Below are 7652 nucleotides of genomic sequence, written 5' to 3'. Positions count from 1 at the left end.
TAGGCGTAACATACAATAATGAACTACCTTAAGCTGTTCTGTCTGTGCTACGCTAAATACATAGGCATTTTTGTAAATTCATATTATCGTTGTTGCAAGCAAGGATTCAACACGTTAACACACTCTGAACTCGTTTATCTAGTCCGACCAATCTACCTATTCGCGCTGCCAACTGTGTATAAGTATGTGTTCAGCGGAGTGCGCTTTTGCTTGATACAAGTGAATCACCTGAATCAACTTAGGCAATCAGAAGCCGGCACCTTCTCACCTTTTCGCCAGACCTACCTTGTTGCGTCCATCAACGAGCAATTCCTGTGGCTGTTCGTCTCAGAACGCGACCGTGTAATGGCTATGGCGGAAGGGGGCACAGCTGGTTCGGCCGGCGGGGGCCAGCGGCCACAGTCTGTTGCTAGCTGCCCCCACTATAATGTCGAGTCCCGTTCGCTTCGGCTCCCGCATTCGCACGCGGTCTCACACGAAGAGCAAAAGCCGGGACAAAAGAAAAAGTCAGAACGATTGTAGGAAAAAACGTTAAGATACTACGTGAAGCAGAAAAAGAAAAGCTCATTTGTGTGCATTTCCATTACAAGTGTATCTAACAAGCTCCCGTGTTCCGTGCCGCCGCTGCTGCTGGTGCTGTAGCAGCGCGACAGCGGTGGCGGCCGAGGCTACCGCCGCCCGGGGGTGGTTCCCGCGCTACTGAGTCCTCTGCTATTACCACTACTCAGTGTTACTACGGCTTCGTGTCCTGCTTTCAGATTCCACGAACATCTTAGCGGTACCGAACGCCCGGTCTTTGCCGGACAATCTTGCCCAGCCTCTTTCGAGCGGCGTTAACAAAAAACCTTTTTGAGTGGACGGCGTGGCGGCGGCGACATCTTCCTGCAGTCCTTTAAAGATAACGAGGGAAAAAACCGAACTAGAGCTGTTTACGCTGATGCTGCTACCAGCGTCGCTTTTGCTGGGAGTAATAGAAGTAAGGTCAGACTTTTAACTGCTGCTGCAGCCGGTGGTACCAGTGTTACCAAGCAGGGAATGAATGGGGCCAGGTTCGTTGATCTGAAAGGTAATTTCCACTATTGCGACTCTGCCGACGTAGCCAACGGTGCTCACTGGGAGAACTGCGCGGCTTCAGAGGGAAGGAACTCGGTCCCCGGCATTGAGAGGCGGGCCGGATGCTGTCTTTTCCGTATTGCACTGCGTTGACCAGGATCGAACGGGTGAGGGCTAGGCGCGAGTGGGTAGAACTTGTCTCCACAGTGTTGCACTCACAGCATCAGCTAGTCAGCACTGTTGGGTAGGCTGGGCCCATTTGTTTCGCTTCGAATGGGCTTGAGACCTGCTGTTAGCCTCTCGTTTATATATATATATATTATACATGTGCGCCAGTTGATGGCCAATGGCTGCACTGTTGCTGATACCACTACACAGCCTTAACCGGTGCTAGAAAAGCCGACAGCCACTATCCGATCCGTAGCCTCCGCTGTTGCTCTAGTCAACGCGGTGCACAAGCTAAGAATAAACAGCAGACGCAGAGAGGGAGAAAGCAAGGGGTTCAGGGGTGCACATTAGGACAAGCGCAGCACTACGAGGAGAGACGCGTCACCTCCAGCACCAGCATGATTAAACAAGATGCGGCTAAAGGGGGCAAAAAGCAAGGCCAAGGGACAAGAAAAACGATCGTGATTGTTAGAGTTGTTGCTGCAGTAACAACGTAGTCACAGTTAGTGCCGTTATTACTAGAGTCGCCGCTGTCGCTGTTACTATCTACTAGCTATTACAATGCATTATTCTGCGTGAATAAGAGAACAGGCTACAGCGGCGACGAGTAAGAGGCAAGGGCAATGTCGAATGTGGCTTAATAGTCTTTCGCAGGGAAACATTTGCCCGCTGCACTCTCCGACATGTTAAGCGTGACCTAGATGGACAACCAGAAAAAAAAACGTCATAACAATGTCAGCTGGCGGAATCACTAGCTCCTGTGTATACTCTAAAGCGACACCACTCATGCACAAGAGTAAATATCTCTCCTTTTGTTGTATTTGGTTTTCGGTAGCGGACATGCTCGCCATAGACATGTCAGCCTATGCAGGATTTGTTTTTCCTATATATATTATATACTATATTTTTGATAGGTAATCGGTGAATTCAAATTTGGCTGAAAAACGTAAGAGAATATTTTTTTAGCTATATATAGAAAGCTGCGTAACTTCTTATATACGATTCACATCTGCTACAAAGCTCCCAAAAGGATTCTGTAGCCGAATAACGCGCTTACGATTCCCATTGCTGGCCGTGTGTGTCAGCCGATTGAAGCCATGTAATTACTGTAAACTTAAACTTTTTCTCTAGTAGCCCGTGTACTATGTAAACAGATATCATATACAATTTGTCCTGGAAGAAAATCCTATTTCGACCTGGTCTCGTATCATGCGGTGGTCGATGCAGCTCCAATGTACTGAACGTTGACATTACGCGAGGCATGTCGCAGTAATGGCCGAGTAACGACAAATTACCTCAGCGTTCAATGTTCATTGTCGCGTTCCCCAAGAACCACACGAATAGAGCTACCTTGAAAATGAATGGTGACAACCGGGATCTTACGAATAAGCCTGCTTCCGGCTTCGTGTTGTGTTTCGAATGAAATAGCCTTACGTTCGAGCGCGTGCATGACTTTTTGGCCCCTGGATATTACCGCTGTGTTCGCTGCAGTAGCAGTCGATTAAAAGGGGCTTTCCTCATTTTCCAAAAGGTTCGAAGGAAATCTTAGCGGCTTTCTGACGGAGAGGCGTTGCTACAAAGACGTCTGCGGCGGGCCCAATTCAAATCAGATGCAAACGAAATAGGATGAAAGCCATGTCGAAGTGTTGTATGCGGTGAGTTCATTCGAAAATAGAAAATGATTGAAAAAGTTTTCTTGTCGCACACATCGAGGGACCATTTAATTGCAAATGAATTTGTACTAGTAGCATTATTGCAATAGAATGCGAAATCGTTTACGTAACGTGGCGTTTGTTACGGCCTACTTGCCTGAGTAATAGCATTCTGTAGTCTGGGTCTATAAATAATCGAATTAAGGTCCAGTGTTGCCTATCGAGTTGGATTTTTGTTGGCAATTATAGCCACGCGAACTGTCACCGCCGCTTGAACCTGTCCTGTTCATGTGTTACCGTATTATCAATCGTTGATTGCTATTAGTGTACCAGTTACGTGAGGCGGCACCTTCTTTGACCTGTTATTTTTTATGAATCAAACGTTCCTTAATTGTGATGCTTAAATGATTTAAGCGGTAATGTCGCTTGAAAGAGTATTTATCATAATACCAACCAATTTTACCCCACTCAGTGTTTATACTACGCTACACTGGCGCCCGGCTCTTTACCGTGCTGAATCATGCGCTTCTAGTACGTCTGTTTCTAGATAAACGTTCTTCACTGTTCACATACGTCTGTTTTCGATAAATCAACGAGTCAATTAGCGCACGAGGGTTCAGTATACGCTAATTGATTGCTCGAAGAAACGGTTCAGCTAAACTGTGATACCTAGCTCAGTTTTTATCTAAAGTGCATGCTGAAAGTATTATGACGCGAACAGATAATCTATGAGTCGTTATCTATGGTGGCTACCCTTCGGTTTCGTGCCAAGATCGTCGAACGCTATAAACATGCGTCTGTATATAAGAAGGCCTATGCTGTAAGCCTACGATTGATTATACTTCTTTGTTTGTTGATACGAAATCTAAATGCTCGATAGCTTTTCGCAGCGCGTCATAGAGCGAGCACGAAGTTAAAAAAACAATTTAAATTAAGTATTCAGATTAAAACGTTGCGTTAATGTATTTTAGAATGTGCCCAACGTATAGACTCATCGATTTTATTGCAGGACACGCTTTATTACCTTAGTGATATGACTTCAAATAGCCGGATACGCTAGATCGTGACCCCCGAGCAAAGCTAGATGCGACAAGATCGCTAACATAACCTGGTGAAAAATTGACTTTCGTCACAGATATAGACTTGCTACAATTACATGTGCTATAGGCAAGATGTGCCAAGCATGGAGAGCAAGATATGCTGACTAACCAGACTGATAGAACGCATACGCGTGTTATTATAATGAGGCACATTTTGTAAACGCAAGAGACGCAGCGAGGGGGTAGGGATGGGCCTGAATCGGGTTATATTTTCCAACCACGGGCAAGAGATAACAGAAGCGCTGCCCAGGGCAGTGCCAACCAATCGCGAATTGTCGCAATGGTGCTATCGCTAAGGAGCAGTCGTCGCAACGATGAAACGCGCACGACGAAGGTCGAAGAAAAGCCTCCTGCTGTTACAGTTACCCAAAATAGCAATGAAACAACCAGCAAACGGCGAAGATAAGACTAGCGAGGATGGCAAAGAGCTGCCGGAAACGAAAAGATTCATTTCGTAACTCCAACCCCTTTTCGTACACCCAGGCGCATCCAAAAAGATAGTCAGAAAAACGACGATAAGAAAAAAAAACAAAAATTACTTTTTTTGTCACCTCCGCCATCCCTATTCTTCCCTACAAAAAATTCGTTCGCTTCCTGTACTCACTGCGACAAGACCGCAACGAACGGCTGCAAGGGTAGAATCTGTTTGTGAATAGCTAACTGTAATCGAAAAGGGACGCCTGTATGTCTTACAGCACCAAGGATGAAAGTGTGAGCATAGGTCATGGGTTACAACACAATTTACTAACCTCAGCCACTAAATAAAAAGAAATTTACCTTTGAGGTATAACTAGTCCAGCTTCTAAAGCTATAAAGCTGCAGTATGAACTAAATCTATTAGATAATGAACTGAAGTACTGTTCTAGGCACACTACACAGATTTTTCAATCATTCTGCACGATTCTTCAAAAAGAAAATAAAAATGCCGACTTAATGTATAAGGCGTCATTCTTGAAAAGGACGCGTCTTGGCTGCTTTTGGTGTTCACTTTTTTCAAACTTCGACTAATTTCCTTGTAACTTTACAGCTAATCCTGTTCTGTAATTGTTGCTTGCCAGCTGTTGCGGTCCGCTTGTGGCTCGTCTAGGAGATGCTTAAATAAAGATCACAACTTAGGAAGGTCTTATGGAAAGACAACTCACGAGGTCAAGGTTACTTTTCATCGCTTTTTTGGAAGCCCATCTATACTTAACGGTACCTTTTTTCTGAGATAATAATAGGCCGCAATAGAGAAAGTAATATATTGCTGATTGATCGTATCGTTACTAACAACGGTCTGTCTTCCCTGCATAAATTGGTTGTGTGGTAGTACTCGTTGAATAGTAACGAGTGGATCATAAACTTTTTAAATTGTGCAAGTTGTAAATCCTTAACTAGGCTATATTTTTATAGAAAAATAGAAATCTATACAACAATAAATAACCGTAAATTAAACCATATGATCCTTCTGCGTAACCTACCCAGATGTATGAATGTCAAGGTTTTTGTTGTCGCCTCTGCAGGACACGAAGAATAGCCTGTGTAGCGATAGCCTTAAGTAACGTTGCCAGCTAGATAATTCAGTTCTTAAAACACTCGGACCGCTTGGGGTGGAAGAGGCATATTAAAGTTTCCCCGACTACAACCGAGGGCTGGTGTCAGGCCGTGTTACACAGCCCGTTCAGACATAAAGTCACAAATCTTGGGCTGTAAAATAGCTATTTTAAAGTAAGATCTAATATCATCCGGTCAGTTCATGTGAGTGGCTATACAGTCTAGCGGTAGCCCTTCTAATTGAACATGATAAACTTGTGTGATAGTTCAAACGAAACTGAGACGCAACGATGTTTTTTTAGCACGTGTTCGCTCATTGTGTGATCATCAAGACCGCCATCTGCAACATAAGAACATTTTTCATAGGTACGTTCTTAAACATTTGAGTTTCACTTCGGGATCAAAGAGCTCCTCTGTGATTACCTAAAAAACCCAACAACAGCTATTGTTTAGCATTAACCTATAATCACTAACTTTGCGATTTCATATTACCTGAATAGAAGCAATATTTGAAGTAACTTGAGGGATTGTGCTGTCTTTTGATACTAAGTGAAATGCTCCAACACTCTACGGTTATAAGATTATATAGTATATATATATATATATATATATATATATATATATATAAAGATATAACGTAAATTTAGTTGTTTGCATCATTGATTAGTCTATTGTAGGGGAGTGTGGACACAGTGAGAGCTATACCTTGCATGCTTGTGAGACAAAAGCTAAGTTATATAAACTTTAAGAAGAAATATATTAGCCAATTCAAATGATTTAGATGCGGCACTCGCGTTTTACCTTGAAGTAAAAGTTGTTCCCACACTTTAAACTTGCATTTAGGATCATATTTATATTTATGAATGCCATACTGTTGCTGTTATTCGAGTGCATCTTGATAACATCCTCTGTTATTATCTACTCCCTTAGGCGTAACGGATCACTCAACGTCATCAGCTCGTTACACCGTCTGTCTCATCCTAAATTACCGATCATGTACGTAATAGCTACTGTATATATGCAGGACACTCTGGGAGTGGCCTTTTTGACAGTCATGTAACACATACGAGCTAGACAACGTGTTTCAAGCTAACCTGACGTATTTCGACACCTTCAATGAGCTTTCCCGGTACTTCCGTATGCATTCATCAGCTTTTACCCTGCTTCCAGCTGCGCAACAAATGTCTTGTTGAATTCAAGCCATCCCATTAAATTTAGCATCCCATGTCATAATAATACCTATACTTTTTAACTATACCATGTAAAGCAGATGTCTAAAAGGCCTATCAAGTAGAACAGATTGGTTAAGGTTTGAATTTGTATCTATCAAGCACGAGAAAAAACGTATAGATGTTAAAGGAAATCTTCATGTTTTTGAAAACGAATCAATTATATTTTCGTTCCTACACCCCCCCCCCCCCCAAAGGTAGACGACTAAACGGATTTGGTGGTGGAAGTTTTTGGTACGTCTTACGGATCCTCGTCTCCCAACAGGGCTTATCAAGGCCCACTTGAGGTTAAAAGGTACAGCTTCTGTGCATCATCTAGATGGGGCAGCCTTCCTTGGCCCTTCAGCGTATGAAAGTCGATAGTTAACGGTAAGACACTACATGATCGTTGCCACATGAGCAAAGGTAACTGCAGAGTTAATTATGCTATCTATAGAGCCTTCTAAGGAAAGAATACGCCGATATCCAGCAGGTGCGAGACGAATCAACTGAAACCTTGTACGTGGCACTAGGAAACAAGCTTAGCCTCGAACGTGGCCGGCCACACTCTACTCTGTAATGATCATATTTGTATGGTGCTAACTAAATGATGAAACTATGAAGAAGCACTACCCTAATTACGATAGAATTGAGAAATTTTGTATGAAAGCAAATTTCTAGTGAACGACACTGTCTATCGAGGTGTTTACTATGGTAATAGTAAGACTGCTGTTAGCAGAAATTATTTCGGTAACAGTCTACTTTCATAAATGACGACATAACCATCGTGACAGGTATGTTTGTTTTGTTAAGGTATTTATTATAGGTTGGATCACCGTGGCGCCCATAGGACTAGATCAAATTAATCAAAACGTATTATCGAACTAATTGATTATGTACTTAAGGATATATATATATATATATATATATATATATAT

The 7652-nt window shown here is 42.8% G+C and overlaps 1 long non-coding RNA gene across 8 annotated transcripts in view; it reads left to right on the top strand.

Moving 5' to 3' along the window:
* Positions 1 to 1899: 1899 nt before the first annotated feature.
* LOC111268395 (uncharacterized) overlaps positions 1900 to 7652 on the top strand; it is a 9938-nt gene continuing 4185 nt past the window's right edge. The window contains exons 1-5 of one of the 8 annotated variants that reach the window (XR_002685181.2): positions 1900 to 2017; positions 5001 to 5167; positions 5809 to 5872; positions 6437 to 6502; positions 6933 to 7104. This is a non-coding gene — a long non-coding RNA (uncharacterized LOC111268395). Of the gene's footprint in view, positions 2018 to 2396; positions 2877 to 5000; positions 5168 to 5808; positions 5873 to 6436; positions 6503 to 6932; positions 7105 to 7652 lie in introns of those variants that run through there. The other 7 variants (XR_002685183.2, XR_015314186.1, XR_002685185.2 and 4 more) reach the window with 7 other exon arrangements.

The sequence above is a fragment of the Varroa jacobsoni genome, unplaced genomic scaffold, assembly GCF_002532875.2.
Source record: "Varroa jacobsoni isolate VJ856 unplaced genomic scaffold, vjacob_1.0 scaffold_1280, whole genome shotgun sequence".
Lineage (NCBI taxonomy): Eukaryota > Metazoa > Arthropoda > Arachnida > Mesostigmata > Varroidae > Varroa > Varroa jacobsoni.
The sequence above is the reverse complement of the archived record's forward strand: the minus strand, read 5'-3'. Positions and strand labels throughout refer to the sequence as shown.